The sequence below is a fragment of the Scyliorhinus torazame genome, chromosome 11 (assembly GCF_047496885.1).
Source record: "Scyliorhinus torazame isolate Kashiwa2021f chromosome 11, sScyTor2.1, whole genome shotgun sequence".
NCBI classification, from domain to species: Eukaryota; Metazoa; Chordata; class Chondrichthyes; order Carcharhiniformes; family Scyliorhinidae; genus Scyliorhinus; species Scyliorhinus torazame.
In genome coordinates this window covers 102810956-102835082 of record NC_092717.1, presented here as the reverse complement: position 1 = coordinate 102835082, position 24127 = coordinate 102810956, and the positions used below count along the sequence as shown (strand labels likewise).

The 24127-nt window shown below is 49.2% G+C and overlaps 1 protein-coding gene across 5 annotated transcripts in view; it reads right to left on the bottom strand.

Annotated features, from left to right (window-relative positions):
- Positions 1-24127, bottom strand: part of LOC140385423 (uncharacterized) — a 417673-nt gene that overhangs the window by 74548 nt on the left and 318998 nt on the right. The window lies entirely within an intron of this gene.

Genomic DNA, 24127 nt, shown 5'->3' with positions numbered 1-24127 from the left:
AAGTGGGAACAGTTTTTCCTCATCTACTCTGTCCAGACCCCTCCTTATTTTGAATAGCTCTATCAAATTTCCTCTCAGCATTCTTCTCTCTCTCCCCCCCCCCCCCCAAAAGGAAAACAACCCGAGCTTCTCCAATCTATCTTCATAACTAAATTGCCTCGTACCTGGAATCATTCTCGTGAATTTATTTTGCATTTACACAAATTCCTTCACACTAAAATATAGACAAAGGAGAGCAATGTACAATTCTGCTCAGGTGATTACTGTAGGTATCACAGTACATAAAGGAGAAGAATGCTACAAACATTTGTGTATAATCCTTACAACCTAAGGGGGAGGGGGGGAAATACCCATTTGAAACTTAAGACATTTTCCGCCGCTGGGAATAAGATATTTTTTCTAAACAATCTCTACAATGGCAATCAAAACCAGAAAGAGAACAAACAGGAAATCTCATACCAAATAAATAACCAACACCCGCGTCCCACCCTCCCTGCTGTTACCCCCACTCACTCTGCCTCCTTTTCAACCCCAAAGTCCCACCTCCCCCCGCTGACTTAACTATCCTGTAAGAAAACAAAGCTCTTGCTTCTGGAAAGTCACCCACAGTCGGGCTGAGTACATTACCCCAAATTTCACACCCTTTTCAAAGATTGCAGCCTTAATCCGATTAAACCCTGCCTTCTCTTCGCTAGCTCTGCACCCAGGCCCTGGTATACCCGCAGCTCGCGCTCTTCCCAGGTAATTTCTTGGTCTGTCTCGTCCAACAAAGGATCTTCTCCTTGTCTAGAAAGTGGTGCAACCGCACTACCATCGCCCTCACCGGCTCGCCCGCCTGAGGCCTCCTCCTCAGCACCCTGTAGGCTCGGTCCACCTCCAGAGGCCGATCGAAGGTCCCCTCACCAATCAATTGTTCCAGCATCCTTGCCACATACACAGCGGCTTCCGCACCTTCAATGCCTTCAGGCACCCGGCAATCCTTAGGTTTTGCCTCCTGGAGCGATTCTCCAGATCCTCCACCTTCTCCCTCAGTCTCTTCTGACTTCGCATCACTCCCACCTCTGTCACTAACGAGGCCAACTGCTCCTCATGCTTCCCCGCCACCTCCTCCACTTTCTGGATCGCTAGGCCCTGGGACTCCAGCCTCTGCTCAACTCGCTCAATCCCAGCAGTTCCACCACCTTGGCTAGGTCTCCCATGCCTCTTTCCTCTGTTGCCAATAATTATTCAGGAACTCTACCAACTGCTCCTTCGACCACTGGGCAGGCACCGCGGCCTCCCTTGTCCTCTGCCATTGTTTCCTGTGGCGCACCACGAAGACTCACCTGCTCCCGCTGCTCTTTCTTTCTTGCACCATTCTTTGTTCGCGGATCCATCCACCAACCACACCAGAGGAGTAATAACTTCCCCAGGCACTCCTGTACCTTTTTCCCTCAAATACTTTGGCCTTCGGCAGGAAAAAGAACAAAAAAAATCCACCTTGAGCGTGGCCACCAAATGTGTGACCATTCACTCCATGGCCGCCACCGGAAGTCAGGAAACAAGATTTTACAGAAATGTTTGATTTTTTAAAATTTCTGATAAAACACAATTCCTCCTGACTGAATTTGGCAGACCCACAGCACCACCACATTAGCCTTTGCTCAGGAGCATTTGGTTTCAATAACAAAGGTATCCTTTGTCTGGATACCTTTATCCAATTTTGTATGAAAGTTCTTTCTCCATATAAAAAGAACTGCAGTCCACAGCAAATCCACAACAGTAAATCTTCTATTCTTTGTGCTATTTCCAACGCTGCATTCACACAAGAGTTATCACACTGAAAAGCAATTATATGCAAGTAAAATTCCAGAACCCTTTCATCCAAGACTGATTGTAGATTGGATTGGCAGGAAATGCTTTTGTAAGTATAATGTATCCAATAGCTGATAACAAGTCAATCAATTCTTTCAAAAAAAGGAGATGGCTAAATATCTGTTTAAAATGGACCATGGGGTATACGGAAAAGGCACTAACAGTGATATAGCAAGCACTCTATAGAACTAGTGTATCTAAAATAGATAATTATTTATGTTGATTTTTCAAAATTATACTTGGTATTGCAAGAAAAAGTACGTAATAGGTTATCATCCAAAATATTTATAAACAAAAACACAATCAGCAGGACACAATGCATTCTAGTAGCCAGCATAAAAAGAAACCGTTCTCTTACAATCCCTGGCTGCCACTTTAATTTACTCAGGATATTGGGGTGGAAATTATGCACTCTGGATCATAGAGGAGTATAGCCTGCTTACGGGATGAATTACAGATTATCTAGCATCTAGCCTTAGTGTTGGGTGGGGTTACTGGGTTATGGGGATAGGGTGGAGGTGTTGACCTTGGGTGGGGTGCTGTTTCCAAGAGCCGGTACAGACTCGATGGGCCGAATGGCCTCCTTCTGCACTGTAAATTCTATGATTCTATGATTAAAACAAAAATTTGAAACCCTGGGTCCCACGATTGAGCATGGATGTGTTATTTGTTTAATATAACTGGTCAGAATTTAATAGTGTATGCACAAAGGTTAGACTGAATTATCAAATTCTGCTCAACTATATTCTACGACAAGAGAAAATCCGAGTTTTGTCTTTCTGTATAGACACTTTATTTCACATCAAAACTTGCTTTCAGCTCATGGTTTGACTTCAAGCCTTTGCACCCAGTCTTACTGGACAAAAAATTCAGCCCTCACAGTGGCCTTATGGAGACGGTTTAGTTAGATCTTCTTGGAGAGCATTCATTAGAACCCTCCATCCAAGCTGCAGAACCAAAAGTGAAAGTAAAACTCTTGAAACATTCCAGTGGGATCAGATCCAATCACCACTGGTTACTAGGCAGAGTACAACCTTTCGGGCCAATTCATTGGTCCCCAGCCAAATCAATCAAACTGAGTCTGTACTGATGTCAGCCAATCTGCAATCACCAGCCTAAAACAGCACAGCCTTCTGGATCCTTCTGTTTGAATTAAAGGCACTGGCTGCTTACAGGCTGTTTTCCTTAAAGTCTCTGACCCATTAAACATCCATGGATCAAAAATGTAACTGCAAAAATAAAAGAAAGTGAGACCCGCACAGACATGGGGAGAATGTGCAATCCACACATGGACAGTGACCCAGGGCCGAGATCGAACCCGGGTCCTCGGTGCCGTGAGGCAGCAATGCTAACCACTGTGCCATTGTGCCACCCTAATCACTAGGTAAAATTAGTCTCCCCCTTAAGGACAATTGTAATCAGTTCTGTCTTGCCACTGGACATGGTTGAACCTTTACTTGGCAGACAGTAGCTAGACAAAACTTAATTTGCAGCATACAGAGAAGCATGAACACATGATAAAACTGTTCAGTATATTGCAAACATCCTCCTGACAGCATGGACATATCGCTCACCAGTTAGATCTGCCCTCAAAATGAGTTTCACTTTAAAGGTGTCCTCAAAATAGAGTTAACAGTAAAATTGAATTCTAGGAGATGAAGGAGACAAAATCTTGCATCTGAACAAAGCATTCCTTAGCAGTGATAGGAGATCACCATTAAAACATTGCACACACATTTCATCTCAATAGTGTTAGATTTACCCCCACAGAGGTGCTACTACACCATCAACTGCTTCCGGCATAGCATGCTTTCTTTAGGAAGGGTACCTTCGCTGCTGTCCCCAGCATGCACCAGAAGCCTCAAAAGGAATGCTATTCTGATATCACACAGCCCTACTGACTGATGCCAGAATGCCTAATTTGCATAATGCAGGTCCTGACAATATATTTGCACGTCACTCTATAACGAGCAAGGGTTGAGCTGCAAGATGAGTTCTGCACCAGCATAATTCAAAGGATAAGGCACTGAAGTTGAAGAATTGTTATTTTTAAGAGCTCTACAATCACAACCATCTTCCTTTTTGCTAGGTATGACCCCAACCAGTAGAGAGGGTTCCCATTGATTCACATTTACTTCAAATTTACTAAAGCTCCTTCAAGCCTCACTGGGTCAAATACTGCCTTCATGTCAAGGGTAGTCACTCGCACTTCACCTCTTGAATTCAGTTATTTTGTTCATGCTTGGACCAAGGCTACAAAGGGGCCTGGAGCCAAGTGGCCCTAGTGGAGTCCAAACTGAGTAGCAGTGGGCAGATTAATGCAGTGTAAGTATCACTTGATAACATAGTCAATGACACCTTCTATCAGTTTTCTGATAGTTTAGAGTAGAGTGTTAGGGCAGTAATTGGTTAGACTAGATTTGTCTTGCTTGTCGTCCAAAGAACATGCCTGGGCAATTTTCCGTATGACATGCCAGTTTTGTACTGTACTGGAATAACTTAGCTAAGGGCATGGTTAATTTTGAGCACAAGCCTTCAGTACTATAGCTGGAATGTTGTCAGGGCCCAAGAGCCTTTGCTATATACCCTGTGCCTTCAGCGATTCCTTGAAACCTCTTGGAATAAATCGAACTGTGTGGAGACTGGCGGTTATAAAAGTGGGGTAATCAGGCAGAGGAATCCATTTGGCTCTTCTTGGCTGAGGGAATGCTTCACTCTTGTATTTTACAGTGATGTTCTGGGCACCGCCATCACCGAGGATGGGGATATTTTTGGAACTTTGTTCGGTTTGTTGTTTAGTTGTCCACCACCATTCTTAACTGGATTTAGCAGGACTGCAGAATTTTGATCTGATCCATTGACTGTTCGATCACTTAACTCTGTCTATTTGCAAGTTGCTCTCACTTGTATCTTGGTGGACATTCCCTCTGTCCTGTGGAAGGGCATGTGGCTGCAAAGAAGACTGATGGTGTTGGTATTGTTCTTGGTGCAACTTTAGTATGTTGCAATGCAAAGCCCTCTGTCCTAGACCATCAGTATAAGGAGAGGGTCTAACTGCAAAAACTGCTCCCATGCTACTCTAAAAGTTGATAGCAGGGAAGTGCAAATGAGGGTGGATGAAGTGCTTAGTCAGGTGAAGCGCCTTCTAGGTATTTGGCAAAAACCTATCAAGGATGACAATAATCAAAAAGCAGAACACTGCAGATGCTGGAAACCTGAAATAAAAACATAGAATGCTGGGAACACTCAGCAGGTTCGGCCGCATCTGGAGAAAGAGAAACAAAGTTAAAGGGGGCGATTCTCCGATATGGCGGCCAAGTGTTTGCGCCGTTGTGAACGCCATCGCGTTTCACGATGGCGTGAACAGGGCCCGGGCACGACTGGCCCCATAGGGGGCCAGCACGGCGCTGGAGCGGTTCACACCTCTCCAGCCTCTGTACGCGGCGACAAATGGGTGCCGCGCCAACCCGTGCATGCGCAGTTGGGCCAGCTCAATCCTGCGCATGCGCAGTTGGGCCGTGCCATCCTGCGCATGCACGGGGAATTTCTTACGCGCGCCGGCCCCGACCCAACATGGTGTTCAGGGGCCGGCCGCGCCGGAAAGTAGGTGGGGGTGGGAGAGGCCAGCCCACCGTTCGGTGGGCTCCGATCGCGGGCCAGACACCATCAGAGTCCCCCCCCCCCCCCGGTGAGGGAGCCCCCCACAGGCAGAGCGTTCCCGCAGAGTTCCCGCCGGCAGCGACCAGGGGTGAACCGCGCCGGCGGGACTCTGTCATGTTGGAGCGGCTGCTCGGCCCATCCGGGCCGGAGAATCGGCGGCCCCGCCGATTCCAGCTGCTCACGGCCAGCGCCACGCCAGCGCAAATGGTGCCGATTCTCCGCATCTCGGAGAATCGCGCGCCGGTGTCGGGGCGTCGGGGCGCGGTTGCTCCGATTCTCCGGCCCGGCGCCATTTTATGAGAATGATTGCACTCTCGGAGGTAAGGACTGCTTTGAAAGCAGCTTCCCAATCTAGCCATGTCTGTAGCTCATCAATGTAACTGATCAAAGCCTTTACAGATTTTCAGTTTCACTGGGAAAATCCCTTGCGTTGTGCTCTCACCCTCTCCTACATATTGATTTGGAGACACAGTGTGTTACTGCGCTGTTGTTGGGAAAGAGAGATTCCACTTGGAAAATTGCTTTTAATTGCCTCCACAAGTTTAATGAGACTACTTGCCTTCCTGCCTCAGCTGTGGAGTTTTTCAATTTCTCCAGCAACCTGTCTCAAGGGACACATCAACATACTGGTCCAATGGAACTTTTTCCAATTCCCTAGTTTCCACGCACCTCAAGAAACATCTGGGGAGACTTCCGGTTGCGGCTATGCGGAGCTGAGCCGCACGATTCAGCAGCTCCCACTACCACGGACTTTCGGGCTCGTTAGAAGAGCCCCAACGGAACCTTTTTTGACACAAACCCGTGGGGAAGGTAAGAGAGAGGTCCCCCTCCAACTTTTATGAAACGGACTCGAAGTGTAACGGCCACAAAAGTGGCATTGGAGCAACGGGAAAAACCGGGGGAAAAAGACAAAATGGCGGCGGCCAGAGACAAAGTGGAGCTGCAGGAGTTTATCAAGCACTGCTTCGAGGAGCAGCGCGAGGTGATGCGTAAGGAAATGCTGGCACCTATGCTTTCGGCAATCGAAGGACTAGGGATCACCCAGAAGGCCCACGAGGTTCAGATCCAGGAGGTACAAAAAAGAGTTGGTCAGAACGAGGACGAGATCTCGGGCCTGGTGGTGAGAGTGGAGCAGAATGAGGCGCTACACAGGAGGTGGGCTGGAAGACTCGAAGACCTGGAGAACAGGTCGAGGAGAAAGAATCTGCGGATCCTGGGTCTCCCTGAAGGAGTGGAGGGGGCCGATACCGGGGCATACGCGAGCACGATGCTCAGGGCGATGATGGGCAAGGAGGCCCCTTCGAGGCCGCTGGAGTTGGACGGGGCACACAGGGTGCTGGCGAGAAGGCCCCGGGCAAATGAGCCGCCAAGGACGATGCCGGTGAGGTTCCACCGGTTCACGGACAGAGAGCGGGTCCTGAAATGGGCCAAGAAGGAGCAGAGCAGTAAGTGGGACAATGCAGAGATCCGAATATACACGGACGGGAGCACGGAGGTTGCAAAGCGGAGAGCGGGTTTCAACCGGGCCAAAGCGGTGTTGCACCGGGAAGTGAAATTCGGAATGCTGCAGCCAGCGCGACTGGGGGTCACATACAAGGGCCAACACTACTACTTTGAAACGCTTGAAGAGGCGTGGACATTTATACAAACCGAAAAGTTGGACTCTAACTGATGGTTTGTGAGGGTGGGGGGGATATTTGAGGTTTGATGTGTGATGGTTGTTGTATATAGGGGGTCAATCACAATCACGCGCAGGAAATGTTACATGGGCTGGGGGAGAGAAACAAGGCGCGACAGGAGCTGCGCCAGAGGGGGCGGAGCGGGCTTTGGAAAGCGCGGGTTTTTTTGTTTTTCCCGCGTGCGGGAAAAAAGGTGGCAGGGGGAACTCCCACACGGGGAGGTCAATGGGATAGCGGGGGTAGCCGGGATCAGCAGGTGTCAGCTGACTTACGGGAGTGACATGGGGGGAGCAAAAAAGCTAGACAGGGGTCTAGCGGGGGGGAGGGAGGGGGGGGGGGGGGAAGGGTTGCTGCTGCACTGGCCGAAAGGGAATGGGACATAGAAGAGGTGGTCGGGATGGGGGTCCCCCGTTTGGGGGACTGGAGGGTGAGGGAGGCGTGGACACGGGACTGGCCCAGAAAAGGAGATGGCTAGTCGGCAGGGGGGGTGGGGGTGGGGGTGGTGAGAGCCCCTCCAATCCGGCTGATAACGTGGAACGTGAGGGGCCTGAATGGGCCGGTGAAGAGGGCTCGAGTGTTTGCGCACTTGAAGGGACTGAAGGCAGACGTGGTCATGCTCCAAGAGACACACCTGAAGGTGGCGGACCAGGTCAGGTTAAGAAAGGGATGGGTAGGACAGGTATTCCACTCGGGTCTGGACGTGAAGAATAGAGGGGTGGCAATATTGGTGGGAAAGCGGGTGTCATTTGAGGCCAAGACTATTGTAGTAGACAATGGAGGGCGATATGTAATGGTGAGCGGTAGGCTGCAAGGGACGTGGGTGGTGTTGGTAAACGTATACACCCCAAACTGGGATCATGCAGGATTCATGAAGCGCATGTTGGGGCGCATTCCGGACCTGGAGATAGAAGGCCTGATAATGGGAGGGGACTTCAACACAGTGTTGGATCCAGCACTGGACCGCTCCAAATCAAGGACTGGAAAGAGGCCGTCAGCGGCCAAGGTGCTCAGGGGGTTTATGGATCAGATGGGGGGAGTGGACCCATGGCGGTTTGCAAGGCCGCAGGCCAGGGAATTTTCTTTCTTCTCCCATGTACACAAAGCCTACTCCCGGATAGATTTTTTTGTTCTGGGCAGGGCGCTCATCCCGAGGGTGGAGGGGACGGAGTATTCGGCCATAGCCATTTCGGACCATGCCCCGCACTGGGTGGAACTGGCGCTGGGAGAGGAGAGGGACCAACGCCCGCTGTGGCGGCTCGATGTGGGACTGCTGGCGGATGAGGTGGTGTGTGGGAAGGTGAGGGGGTGTATCGAAAGGTGCTTGGAGGCCATTGACAACGGGGAGGTGTGGGTGGGTGTGGTATGGGAGGCGTTGAAGGCGGTGATCAGGGGAGAGCTAATCTCTATTAGGGCTCATAGGGAGAAGACAGAGGGCATGGAAAGGGAGAGGTTAGTGGGGGAGATTTTGAGAGTGGACAGGAGATACGCAGAGGCCCCAGAGGAAAGATTACTTGGGGAAAGACGACGGCTCCAGACGGAGTTTGACCTGTTGACCACAGGGAAGGCGGAGGCACAGTGGAGGAAAGCGCAGGGGGCGATCTACGAGTATGGGGAAAAGGCTAGTCGGATGCTGGCACACCAGCTCCGTAAGAGGATGGCAGCGAGGGAAATAGGGGGAGTCAAGGATGAAAGGGGAGCCACGGTTCGGAGTGCGACAAAACTAAACGAGGTATTTAAGGCCTTCTATGAAGAGCTGTACAGATCCCAGCCCCCAGCGGGGGAAGAGGGGATGAGACGATTCCTAGACCAACTGAGATTCCCGAGGGTGGAAGAGCAGGAGGTGGCTGGCTTGGGGGCACCAAGGGTTGGAGGAGCTGAGCAAGGGTTTGGGGAGTATGCAGGCGGGGAAGGCCCCGGGACCGGACGGGTTCCCGGTGGAGTTCTACAGGAAGTATGTAGACCTGTTGGCCCCGTTACTAGTGAGGACCTTTAACGAGGCAAGAGAGGAGGGGACCCTGCCCCCGACAATGTCGGAAGCGACCATTTATTTGATCTTAAAGCGGGACAAGGACCCACTGCAATGTGGATCGCACAGGCCGATCTCGCTCCTCAATGTGGATGCAAAGTTGCTGGCAAAAGTGCTGGCCACGAGGATCGAGGACTGTGTCCCGGGGGTGATCCATGAAGACCAGACGGGAATTGTAAAGGGCAGGCAATTAAACACAAACGTGCGGCGGCTTTTAAACGTGTTGATGATGCCATCGGAGGAGGGAGAGGCGGAGATAGTGGCAGCTATGGACGCGGAGAAGGCCTTTGACCGAGTAGAGTGGGAGTACCTCTGGGAGGCGCTGCGTAGGTTTGGGTTCGGGGGAGGGTTTATTAGTTGGGTTAAGCTCCTTTACAGAGCCCCGGTGGCGAGTGTGGTGATGATCCGGCAGAGGTCGGAGTACTTTCGACTGTACCGAGGGACGAGACAGGGGTGCCCCCTGTTGTTCGCATTGGCGATCGAACCATTGGCCATGTAATTGAGGCAGTCTAATAAATGGAGTGGGGTGGTCCGAGGGGGAGAAGAGCATCGGGTGTCACTATATGCGGATGACCTGTTGCTGTACGTGGCGGACCCAATGGAGGGGATGGTGGAGGTCATGCAGACTCTAAGGGAGTTTTCGGGCTATCAGCTCAATGTAGGGAAGAGTGAGCTCTTCATATTACAGGCAGGAGACCAGGAAAGAGGGATAGGAGACCTACCTATGGTGGTTCTCCCGAGGTTTCTGTTTGTGCTTCAGTGCCTCCCCATCGTGATCACCAAGGCCTTTTTAAAGAGAGTAGGTAGGATTATTATGGGGTTTGTGTGGGCGAATAAGACCCCGAGGGTAAGGAGAGGGTTCCTGGAACGCAGTAGGGACCGATATGGCTGGGTTCATATAGTTGGAGAGGATTAAGTTCGCCTTGAGAGGGTCTGCGCAGGGGTTCTACAGGTGGTGGCAACCGTTCCTAGACTATCTCGCGGAGTGTTAGAGGAAGGTCGGTCAGCAGCAGCAGCAACCTGGGGGGGGGGGGGGGGGGGGGGAGCTGCCTGAGGGGGTGGATGAGCTAGAGATAACATGAAGAGTCGGGGAAACCGGCATGTACGGGAGAGAGCCAGTGTACAAAGCTATGTAAATATATTATTTTGCCATGTATATATCTTGCTCTGCGCGATTTTTCGTTTCTTTTTATTTTGTTACGGGGAGGGGGGTTATTGTTTGTAAGGGAGAAAAATTGTGTTCAAAACTTTAATAAATATATATTTTTTTAAAAAGAAACACCTGGGGAAATGTCTTCTATGCCTTTGCATCTGCAGGGCAACTGAGTGATGGAGCAGAGACAGCAGAGAGGGCAGGTTCTGTGCAATGCCCTTGCCAACTTAGAGCTGGCCTTTTCCATGCACCTTGGTAGGCCAGGCAATGCACCAGCATCTCAACGTGCATGCCTATCAGTGTCCTCCTGTGTGCTGGCCCATTACGGTTCTCATCTGAGTACCTGCAGCAAAGCATGTCTGCAACCTTGCCCTCTAGTGAGTTGGCCATCAAACTATCCTTAAGTCTGAGGTAACTCTGAGGGTGAAATATATCTGGATATTAGGCATGAGTCTTGGTAGTCAAAGAGTGCAAATGGGTGAATGATGGGGGTGTGGTGCCTTGAGCAGCATCAAACACTATTACCATGGTGCGTAGGTAATGTCATTTTTAAAAATTCACTCATAGGATGCCAGTGTTGCTGGCAAGGCCAACATTTTAGATAAGCCAGAATTGCCCTTGGGAAGGTGCTGGTGAGCCACTTTTTAAAGTGTGCAGTCCATTTGGTGTAGGTAAACCCAGAGTGTTAGGAAAGGAGTTTCAGAATTTTGACCCAGTGACAATGAAGGAATGGTGCTATAGTTCTAAGTTGGAGTAGTGTATGTCTTGGAGGGGAACTTGTAGGTGATGGTGTTTCCATGCAACTGATACCCTTGTCCTAGGTGGTAGTGGTCGGAGATTTGTACACTGCTGTTGCAGAAACATTAGTGAGCTGCTGTAATGTATCTCGCATATGGTACACACTGTGACAAAGGGAATGAATGTTTAATGTGATAGTTCAGGTGCCAATCAAGCGGGCTGCTTTTTCCTGGATGGTATTGAATTTCTTGAGTGTTGTTGGGATTGAGCTCATACGGGCAAGTGGAGCGTATTCCATCACATCCCTGACTTGTGCCTTGTAGGTGTAGACAGGCTGTTATAACCCCAATGGTGGTCCCGGGATCAGGACCGTATGGTTTCCCATGACCTCCCCGGAATATGAACTTCCCCTTTAAGGGGGCGGGAATTCCCCTTTACGGGGGCTGGATTCCCCTTATCAAGGTGAGCAAAGCTGCATAAATATCCTGGCCTGGTTGCAGGTTGGGGAAACAGACTCTTATGGGGAGTGGAGGAGTATTTGGAATTGTATTGTAATAAACCTTGTTCGGTAATTTCTACTATCGTCTATGTGTCCAGCTTACCACGGATTCAGCACAGGTTTGGGGGAATCAGGACGTGAGATACTTGCCACAGAATTCCAAGCCTCTTGATGCTCTTTTGGCCACAGTGTTTATATGGCTAGTTCAGTTATGTTTCTGGTTAATGGCAAACCCCACTGCAGGATGTTGCTGGTGGAAGATTTATCGATGGTTATGCAGTTGAATGTCAAGGGGAGAAGATTAGATTCACTTTTGTTGGAGATGGTCATTGCCTGACACTTGTCTGGTGCAAATGTTACTTGTCACTCATCAGTCCAAGCCTGGATGTTGCCCAGGATTTGCTGCATTTGGAAAGGATTGCTTTAGTACCTAAGGAATCGTGAATGGTACTGAACACTGCAATCATCAGCTAACATCCCCACTTCTGAACTTATAATAGAGGAAAGGTTATCGATAAAGTAGCTGAAGATGGTTGGGCTTAGAACATTTTCTGGGTCTGAGACATTGATCTCAAACAACCACAACCTTCTCCCGTTGTTCCTTGATTCCCACTGACTTCAAATGTCCTTGAAACCACATTTGGTCAAGTGCTGCCTTTTTAAAAAATATATATTTATTAAAGTTTTTTAACACAATTTTTCTCTTGCTCATCCATCCTCCCAGGCAGTCCCCCCTTTCCCCCCCCCTCCCCCCCACCCTCCCAGGACGTCCCCTCCACCCCCCCCCCCACCCCCCAAGGTTGCTGCTGCTGCTGACCGACCTTCCTCTAACGCTCCGCGAGATAGTCTAGGAACGGTTGCCACCGCCTGTAGAACCCCTGCGCAGACCCTCTCAAGGCGAACTTAATCCTCTCCAACTATATGAACCCAGCCATATCATTTATCCAGGCCTCCAGGCTGGGGGGCTTCGCCTCCTTCCACATTAGCAAGATCCTTCGCCGGGCTACTAGGGACGCAAAGGCCAGAATGCCGGCCTCTTTCGCCTCCTGCACTCCCGGTTCGTCCACTACTCCAAATATTGCTAGCCCCCAGCTTGGCTTGACCCGGACTTTCACCACCTGAGATATTGCTCCCGCCACGCCTCTCCAGAACCCCTCCAGTGCCGGGCATGACCAAAACATATGGACATGGTTCGCCGGGCTGCCTGAGCACCTTCCACATCTGTCCTCTACCCCAAAGAACCTACTCAACCTCGCCCCCGTCAAGTGCGCTCTGTGGACCACCTTAAATTGTATCAGGCTGAGCCTGGCACACGAGGAGGAGGAATTAACCCTACCTAGGGCATCAGCCCACAGACCTTCCTCGATCTCCTCCCCCAGCTCCTCCTCCCATTTACCCTTCAACTCTTCTACCAGCGCTTCCCCCTCTTCTTTCAACTACTGGTGTATTTCCGACACCTTGTCCTCCCCAACCCATACACCCGAGATCACCCTATCTTGAACTTCTAGTGCCGGGAGCAACGGGAATTCCCTCACCTGTCGCCTCACAAAAGCCCTCACCTGCATATATCTAAAGGCATTTCCCGGGGGGAACTCGAACTTCTCCTCCAGTGCCCCTAGGCTCTCAAACGTCCCGTCGATGAACAGGTCCCCCATTCTTCCAATCCCCGCCCGATGCCAGCTCTGGAACCCCCCGTCCATCTTCCCCGGGACAAACCGGTGGTTACCCCTGATCGGGGACCACACCGATGCTCCCATTGCACCCCGGTGCCGTCTCCACTAGCCCCAGATCCTTAGCGTTGCCGCCACCACCGGGCTCGTGGTATACTTTATCGGAGAGAGCAGCAGCAGTGCCGTCACCAACGCCCCCAGGCTCGTTCCTTTACAGGACGCCATCTCCATCCTCTTCCATGCCGCCCCCTCTCCCTCCATAACCCACTTGCGGATCATCGCCACATTTGTTGCCCAGTAGTAGCTCCCCAGGTTTGGCAGCGCCAACCCTCCTCGGTCCCTACTGCGTTCCAGGAACCCTCTCCTTACTCTCGGGGTCTTATTCGCCCACACAAACCCCATAATACTCCTGCCTACTTTCTTAAAAAAGGCCTTAGTGATCACGATGGGAAGGCACTGAAACACAAACAGAAACCTCGGAAGGACCACCATTTTGACCGACTGCACTCTACCCGCCAGCGAGAGCGGTAACATGTCCCATCTTTTGAAATCCTCCTCCATTTGCTCCACCAACCTCGTCAGATTCAGTTTATGTAGGGTCTCCCAACTCCTGGCTACCTGGATCCCCAGATACCGAAAGCTCCCCTCCGCCCTCCTCAGCGGTAGGTCCCCTATCCCTCTTTCTTGGTCCCCCGCCTGTAATACAAAGAGCTCACTCTTCCCTACATTGAGCTTATAGCCCGAAAACTCCCCAAACTCCCTTAGAGTCTGCATGACCTCCACCATCCACTCCATTCGATCCGCCACGTACAGCAACAGGTCATCCGCATATAGCGACACCCGATGCTCTTCTCCCCCTCGGACCACCCCCCTCCATTTATTAGACTCCCTCAATGACATGGCCAATGGTTCGATCGCCAATGCGAACAACAGGGGGGACAGGGGGAACCCCTGCCTCGTCCCTCGGTACAGTCGAAAGTACTCCGACCTCCGCCGGTTCGTCACTACACTCGCCATTGGGGCTCTGTAAAGGAGCTTAACCCAACTGATAAACCCTACCCCGAACCCAAACCTACGCAGCTCCTCCCAGAGGTACTCCCACTCTACTCGGTCAAAGGCCTTCTCCGCGTCCATAGCTGCCACTATCTCCGCCTCTCCCTCCTCCGATGGCATCATTATCACGTTTAAGAGCCACCGCACATTGGTGTTTAGTTGCCTGCCCTTTACAAATCCCGTCTGGTCCTCGTGGATTACCCCCGGGACACAGTCCTCGATCCTCGTGGCCAGCACTTTTGCCAGCAACTTTGCATCCACATTGAGGAGCGAGATCGGCCTGTACGATCCACATTGCAGTGGGTCTTTGTCCCGCTTTAGGATCAAAGAAATTGTCGCTTCCGACATTGTCGGGGGCAGGGTCCCCTCCTCTCTTGCCTCATTAAAGGTCCTCACCAGTAGCGGGGCCAACAGGTCTGCGTACTTCCTGTAGAACTCCACCGTGAATCCGTCCGGTCCCGGGGCCTTCCCCGCCTGCATGCTCCCCAAACCCTTGCTCAGCTCCTCAAACCCAATTGGTGCCCCCAAACCAGCCACCTCTTGCTCCTCCACCCTCGGGAATCTCAGCTGATCTAGGAATCGTCTCATCCCCTCTTCCCCCGCTGGGGGCTGGGATCTGTACAGCTCTTCATAAAAGGCCTTGAATACCTCGTTTATTTTCGTTGCACTCCGAACCGTGGCTCCCCTTCCATCCTTGACTCCCCCTATTTCCCTCGCTGCCATCCTCTTACGGAGCTGGTGTGTCAGCATCCGACTAGCCTTTTCCCCAAACTCGTAGGTCGCCCCCTGCGCTTTCCTCCACTGTGCCTCCGCCTTCCCTGTGGTCAACAGGTCAAACTCCGTCTGGAGCCGTCGTCTTTCCCCAAGTAATCTTTCCTCCGGGGCCTCTGCGTATCTCCTGTCCACTCTCAAAATCTCCCCCACTAACCTCTCCCTTTCCATACCCTCTGTCTTCTCCCTATGGGCCCTAATGGAAATTAGCTCTCCCCTGATCACCGCCTTCAAGGCCTCCCATACCACCCCCACCCGCACCTCCCCGTTGTCGTTGGCCTCCAAGTACCTTTCGATACACCCCCTCACCTTCCCACACACCACCTCGTCCGCCAGCAGTCCCACATCCAGCCGCCACCACGGACGTTGGTCCCTCTCCTCTCCCAGCTCCAGTTCCACCCAGTGAGGGGCATGGTCCGAAACAGCTATAGCCGAATACTCCGTCCCCTCCACCCTCGGGATGAGCGCCCTACCCAGAACAAAGAAATCTAACCGGGAGTAGGCTTTGTGTACATGGGAGAAGAAAGAAAATTCCCTGGCCTGCGGCCTTGCAAACCGCCATGGGTCCACTCCCCTCATCTGATCCATAAACCCCCTAAGTACCTTGTCCGCCGCCGGCCTCTTTCCAGTCCTTGATTTGGAGCGGTCCAGTGCTGGATCCAACACTGTATTGAAGTCCCCTCCCATTATCAGGCCTCCTATCTCCAGGTCCGGAATGCGCCCCAACATGCGCTTCATGAATCCTGCATGATCCCAGTTCGGGGCGTATACATTTACCAACACCACCCACGTCCCTTGCAGCCTACCGCTCACCATTACATATCGCCCTCCATTGTCCGCTACAATAGTCTTGACTTCAAATGACACCCGCTTTCCCACCAATATTGCCACCCCTCTATTCTTCGCGTCCAGTCCCGAGTGGAATACCTGTCCTACCCATCCCTTTCTTAACCTGACCTGGTCCGCCACCTTCAGGTGTGTCTCTTGGAGCATGGCCACATCCGCCTTCAGTCCCTTTAAGTGCGCGAACACTCGAGCCCTCTTCACCGGCCCATTCATGCCCCTCACATTTCACGTTATCAGCCGGATTGGAGGGGCTCTCACCCCCACCACGCCCCGCCGACTAGCCATCTCCTTTTCTGGGCCAGTCCCGTGTCCACGCCTCCCTCACCCTCCAGTCCCCCAGAGGGGGGACCCCCGTCCCGACCACCTCTTCTGTGTCCCATTCCCTTTCGGCCAGTGCAGCAGCAACCCTTTCCCCCCCCCCCCCCTTCCCCCCCTCCCCTCCCCCCGCTAGACCCCTGTCTAGCTTTTTTGCTCCCCCATGTCACTCCCGTAAGTCAGCTGACGCCTGCTGACCCCGGCTTCCCCCGCCGTCCCAATAAGGTTTGTGGGCAAAAGCTTGGAAAGGTTTATAAGAGATAGGATGTATAATCATCTGGAAAGGAATAATTTGATTAGAGATGGTCAACATGGTTTTGTGAAGGGTAGGTCGTGCCTCACAAACCTTATTGAGTTCTTTGAGAAGGTGACCAAACAGGTGGATGAGGGTAAAGCAGTTGATGTGGTGGCCGAGGTTTAATGTAACATGTCGACCTCCCCATTTGATCCTTCCCAATTATACTGGAGTCCCAAAAGGAAGTATATGCTTTAGGAAACATGAAACATATGGGACCCACCCAGTAGTCACACGTCAGTGTGATCAGACCTTGAATTGTCAAACCCCCATGTTCCACACTTCAGCTGAGGGACTATTCATCTTTGATTGGTCAGGACTAGAGAATTGATCGTGGCACCATGGTGCAAGGATGCAAGGAGCCATTTACGTCGAGGTCACTATAGGCAGGGGAATATACACTCTTCACTGCAGGCAAGAGCATGAGTCTTGAAGGCTGTGATGCCTGCCCAGTGCCAGGTTTCAGAATATGTTCTTGGGGCTGGAGATGAACCTGCAGTGTGAGGGAAAGGAGCCATTGGTTGTGATCCACAAGGATATCAAGAACAAAGGGAGGAATGAAAAAACTTCTACTAAGTGACTATGAGCAGCTAGGGCTGAATTAAAAAGCAGAACCTCAAAGGTAATCATCAGGATCAGTATCTGAGCCATGAGCAAATTGGAATATGGTAAACAAGATTAGAGAGCTGAATGCATGGCTCAGATTGGTGTGGGAGAAATGGGTAGCGAGTTACTCACAGAAAATTTCCAGACTCTGACCTGCTCTTGTAGCCGTAGCAGAAGTGAGGCAGAAGTGCTAACCACTGTGCCATCCTGTCAGTCCTGCCACATCAAGTCATGAATGTTGGTGGACAATTAAATAGCTCACTGGAGAAGAGGTCCCACAAATAACCCCATCATCAATGATGGAGGAGCCTAGCACATCTGTGCAAAATACAAGGTTGAAGCATTCACAATAATCTTCAGCCAGAAGTGCCGAGTGGATGATCCATCTCGGTCTCCTCCTGAGGTCCCCAGCATCACAGATGCCAGTCTTCGGCCAATTCAATTTGCCCCACCTGATATCAAGAAATGGCTGAAGGCACTGTATACTGCAAAGGCCATGGGCCCTGACAATATTCCGGCAATATTACTGAAGACTTGTGCTCCATAACTGGCCGTGCCCCTAGCCAAGCTGTACAGCTACAACATTGGTATCCAGTATGTCCTGTACACAAAAAGCAGGATAAATCTAACCCAACCAATTACTGCCCAATGAGTCCACTGTCAATCATCAGTAAAATGATGGAAGGGGGTCATCAACGGTCCTATCAAGTGGCATGTACTTAGCAATAACCTGCTCACTGACACTCAGTTTGGGCTCTGAGAGGGTCACTCAATTCCTGACTTCATTACAGCCTTGTTTCAAACATGGGCAAAAGAGCTAAACTCCAGAGGTGAGGGAAGAGTGACTGCCCTTGATTACTCGTCAGCATTTGATTTCAAGGCATAAAGGAGCCCTAGCAAAACTGGAGTCAATGGGAATCAGGAAGAAAATTCTCCACTGGTTGGAGTCTTACCTGGCACAAAGGAAGATGATTGTGCTGGTTGGAGGACAGTCATCTCAGTCCTGGAACATCACTGCAGGACTTCCTCAGGATAGTGTCCTAGGCCCAAACATCTTCAGCTGCTTCATCAATGACATTCCTTCTAACATAAGGTCAGATGTGTGAATGTTCGCTGATGACCGCAGAATGTTCAGCACCATTCACGACTTCTCAGACACTGAAGCAGTCCATATGCAAATGCAGCAAAACCTGGACAACATCCAGGTTTGGGCTGACAAGTGGCAAAGAACATTTGTGCCACATGAAGTGCCAGACAATGACTGTCATGATATTCAGGTAAACATCATAGCACATACATACATACATACTGATGGACAGATCAATGGACCAATCAACACACACAACACGACAGCCAATCACAGGCAAGAGCATACACAGTACAAAACAGGGAACACGACACTTCCTGAGAACTCGAGCAGGAGACGGCTCAGGGCACAGAGCTCATTACAAGCCACTCAGACATCCACCATGTGCTGAGTGCCACTACACGATAGAATTTGGAATAGGTCCACAGAATCAAGGGTCATGATCGAACCTCAGTAAACAGTTTACCAGTGTAAATAGATGTTTGAAATAAAACTGCGTTGTACCATTTGTAACCGTGTTGGTTCGTCTGTGTAGCAGAGTGCCCAACACTTCAATGACCATCTCCAATAAGAGAGAATCAAACAATTACATCTTAACATTCAATGCCATCACCATTACTGAATGTCCATTAGCAACATCCTAGAAGTGACCACTGACCACAAACTTAACTTGACTAGCGATATAAATACTGTAGACACAAGAGCAGGTCAGAGGCTAGGAATCCTGCAACAAGTAACTAACCTCCTCACTCCCCAAATCCTGTCCACCATCCACAAGTCACAAGGCAAGAGTGTGATGGAATGCCCCCCACTTGCCTGGATGAGTGCAGCTCCAACAACATCAAAAGCTCAACACCATCCAGGACAAAGCAGCTCTCTTGATTGGCACCCCTTCAACAAGCATTCATTCACTCCACCACCGACGCACAGTAGCAGCAGCGAGTACCACCTACAAGAAACACTGCAGGAACTCACCAAGCTTCCTTAGGCAGCACTTTCCAAGCCCCCAACCACTACCATCTAGAAGGACAAGGGCAGCAGATACATGGGAACACCACTACTTGAAGGTTCCTCTCCAAGTCACTCGCCATCCTGAGTTGGAAACATATCACCATTCCTTCACTGTCGCTGAGTCAAAATGCTGGAATTCCCCCCCTAATAGCACAGTAGGTGTACCGACACCACATGGACTGCAGCAGTTCAAGTCAGCAACTCATCACCGCCTTCTTAAGGGCAATTTACAGATGGGCAACAAATGCTGGCCGAGCCAGTAAAGCCCACATCCAGTAAAAATTGAATTTTTAAAAAATCAATCCCTTTGAAGTTCAACACTATCCAGCCTCTCATCATGTAAAGAAGAAAGAATATGCATCTGTTTTTCCGATTAAAACGTATAGCCTCACATTGTATGCCATGTGCCAAATCTTTGCTTACTTCCTTAGCCTCTCCAAATCCTCTTGAAGGGCCATTGCATCCTGCTCAGAAATCACACTTCCACCTAGTTTTGTCTGCAAGCTTGGAAATGTTACCTTTAATCCCTACATCCAAATAATTGGGCCATCTGAGATTAAGTCCCGTGGTGGGAGCAGGAGCGGGGACAGGGTGTGTTTCTACAGAGGTCGACGGGAAACCATGTCATATCTTCTGGCCCGACATCATTAATTATGCATGCAGATGTTTCGCACCATCTTTCATGGTGGCATGGGCTTAATGGCGCATGTCCCACAGTCATCTCTGGGTGCCATATTTAAAAGACACCTGATATCAGTAACCTATCATTGAAGAAAAAAGATGGACCTCCTGAAGAAAGAAGAAGGATGCAAACTGGTTTCATGTCAGTCTCCTGTGGGATTCCTGATCTGCCATGGTGGATACAATGTGGGAAATTCACGCATAAAACAGTTTTTTCAGCTTCCGCTGAATCAACTCCCTGCCTGCCATTGAACCCGCCAGTAGGGGCATGGGAGAACTCTGCCCATTGATTATAGATTGTGAAAAGCTGGGGTTCAAGCACTGATCCTGTGGTGCCCGTCTAGTCACAGCCTCCCAACCTGAAAATGATTAATTTATTTCTACTCCCTATTGAAAGCAATCAAAGAACAGGATAATAACAGATTTCAGGAGGGCATATTGTTGAAGCGGCAGACACATGACAAATGCAATTTAAAGATATTTGATCTGACACAATTTGGAAGGAAGAATGAGGAGAGATAATATGAACTGAATAGTACAATTTTAAAGGGAGTGCAGGAACAGAGACCTGTGTGATATGTATACAAACCTTTGAAGATAGCTGGACAAGTTGAAATGTCTGTTAAAAAAACATATGGAATCCTTTGTTTTATTAGTGGTAGAATAAAAGTACAAATACAAGGAGATTCTGTCTTTATAAAACACTGGTTAGGCCTCAGTTGGTGCACCGTGTTCAATTTCATTTAAGAAAGATGAAAAATGCTACAGATGAAACAGAACTTCAAAAGAAACAAAACAGAAGTGTGTGTGATGGTGGGTGGGTGGAGTACATCCCAAAAAATGAAACAGAATTATCCGTACAGTTTAAGTGGAAAATAGGAAAGGGAAACTTGCAGAAGTAGTATTAGCATGGGACTTGAGATTACATAGTGAGAAAGATAAAATATATTGGATACATCCAAGAAACAAAGAGAAAATATGATTAGCTGAGATAGCTTGCCACTTCAATCACCTACCCCTTCTTATCCTCCTATCTACATTTTCCACCCTCTACACTGTTCTAATGAAACTCGATGTAAGCTTAAGGAACAGAAATGTATTTTTCCATTTGCCAATCTGCAGCCCTCTTGCCTTAAAATTGACTTCAATAACTTCAGACCGAGGTAAAGCCCCTAATTTTCTCTGAAGTAGGAAGTGCTAACCATAGTGGATTGATATAATGTGACTTCCCAGGGTTGTGAAGGAGAAAGAGAAACCAGATTGGTGTTTTATTTCGATCATGACTCTGTCAAGGTGTTTTTCACCCTTGACATTGATCTGGCTTTTTCATTTCCAAAGTTTTGGTCGCTGGAGCCTGCCAGTTTTTTTATGCTTCAATCAATTAAAAGCAATGACGCTAAATAAAGAGTGGGAAATATTTGAAGAAATAATTCAAAATATTCAACAAAAATACATTCCATTGGAAAACAAAGACTCCGCAGGAAAGATCTATCTGTGGCTTACTAAAGGGGTTAAGGATAGTATTAGATTAAAAGTGAAGGCTTATAATATTGCAAAAAATAATACTAAGTCTGAGAATTGGGAATATTTTAGAAACCAGCAAAGGGTCACCAAAAAGTTGATAAGAAGGGGAAAACAGAATGAAAGTAAACTCGCCATGAGTATATAAACAGATACAAACTTTTACAAGTATATAAAAAGGAAGAGAGTAGCTAAAGAAGTGTTGGTATCTTAGAAGCAGATACAGGAAAAATTGTCATGGGGAATGAGGAAACGAAAGAAGATAACCTAGGGGCTAACACGAGTGAGGAAATTAAGGTAATTAATATCAGCAGAGAAAATGTACTGGAGAAACTTAAGGGACTAAAATCTGACAAATCCCCAGGAACAGATGGTTTACATTATACGGTTCTTAAAGAGATGGCTGCAGAGTTAGTGAATGTACTAACTATGATTTTCCAAAATTCCATAGATTCTTGAACAGACCCAAGAGATTGGAAGTTAGCGGATGTAACCCCAGTATTCAAGAAAGAAGGAAGAAAGAAAACAGGGGTCTATAGGCTAGTTAGTCACTCATTGGGAATCTGCAGGAATTTATTATTCAAAATGTCTTATCAACGCACTTAGAAAATAATAGTGTGATTAGAACAAGTTAACATGGTTTTATGAAAATAATAGCTTCATTGAGAATTTGTCAACCTTCGGGTTGGGGACAGGGTCAAGGGAAATGCTGATGCGGGGGAACCATAGATTTGAGCCAGGGAAATGGGACGGAAATTTTGGGAAATGGGAGGAGAAGGGGATTAAGACACTAAAAGATTTGTTTCTTGGGGGTTGGTTTGCAGGATTGAAGGAGCTGGGAGCGAAGTATGGGCTGGAGCAGGGGGAAATGTTTAGATACATACAGGTTCGAGATTTTGCCAGGAAGGAGATACAGAGCTTCCCGGTGGAGCCAGCCTCCACATTGCTGGAGGAGGTGCTGACGACAGGGGGATGGAGAAGGGGGTAGTGTTGGCGGTTTACAGGACTATTTTGAAAGAGGAGAAGGCACCACTGGAAGGGATCAAAGCAAAGTGGGAGGAAAAATTGGGAGAGGGTATGGAGGAGGAGTTCTAGTGTGAGGTGTTCTGGAGAGTGAAAGCCTCCATCTCATGCGCGAGGCTGGGCCTGATACAGCTGAAGGTGGTATACAGAGCACACCTCACGAGGGCGAGGATGAGCTGGCTCTGTGAGGGGGTAGAAGGTGTGTGTGTGAGGGGGGGGGGGGGCGCGCAAATCGCGTTCATATGTTTTGGTCCTGTCCAAAGCTGGAGAATTACTGGAAGGACGTTTTTAGGGTAATCTTTAAAGTGGTGCACGTGAAATTGGACCAGGGCCCTCGGGAGGCCATATTCGAGGTGTCGGACCAACTGAGGTTAAACGGGTGCGGATGCAGATGTTGTAGCCTTCGCCTCGATGATCACCCGAAGGCGGATCTGTTGGGATGGAGAGCAACCTTTCCACCCTGTGCCCTGGTGTGGTGGGGGCGCCTGTAGGAATTCTTGACTCTTGAGAAGGTTAAGTTTGAACCGAGGGGACGGATGGAGGGATTCTACAATTCATGGACATTATTCATTATGCACTTTCAAGAATTGGATAACATCGAACATTAGTGGGTGGGGGGGCGGGGGGGGGGGGGGGGGGGGCTTGGGGGGAGGGGAATTGTATGTGTTAATAGTGACTATGGGTGATTCCTAATTCCTTTTTGTTATTTGTTTATGTTAACATGCGGGCTAATGTTTGGGGCTTGGTGGGAAGATGGGATTGTTGTTGATATGGGGATTGACATTATATACGTTACTGCTTATTGATTATTGTTGGTGGGTGCAAATTTGGGAGAAAATGTGAAAAAGAAGAATAAAAATATATTTTTTAAAAAACATGGTTTAATGAAAGGGAAATACTGCTTGACAAATTAGAGTTTTTGAGAGTGTAATTTGAAGAATGAATAAAGGGAAACCAGTAGATATAGTATACTTGGATTTCCAAAACACATTTGATTAAATGCCACAAAAAATTAATACACAAGATAGGGGCTCATGGAGTTGGGGATGATAAGCATGGCTAGAGGATTAACAGGAACCAGACAGTATGAATCATTTGGACATTGTAAGTTGACAGACTGTGATTTACATAGAATTTACATAGAATTTACAGTGCAGAAGGAGGCCATTTGGCCCATCGAGTCTGCACCAGCTCAATGCTAAGGCAATATTAATGACTTAGATGAAGATACAGATAGTAATGTACCCTAAGTTTCCTGATGATACAAAGCTAGGTAAGAATGCAAGCCGCAAGGAAGACACAAAGAGATATGGGGTGGGATTTACTGAGCAACCTACCACATGTTTTGCGGCGGCAGGTAGCAGCCTACCTGTAACATCCCACACAGGACCTCCGGTGTGGGAATGCTTGTCTTCCCCATGCTCCTCGAGGAATGTGAGCTCCCCAGCTAGGAATGGGGTGTCCCAATTACCCAGTGTTCATAAGGCTGGCCAGTAAGGCACCGACCAGAAAGTAACCCAGTAGAGGTCTACAGACGACTCTGGTACATATGTCGTCTGTAAATCAAACTTCATTCTTATTCTTACTCAGTGTGGACTCCCCGTGTCCTTTTTAAATGCCGATGAGGAGTAAACTGGTT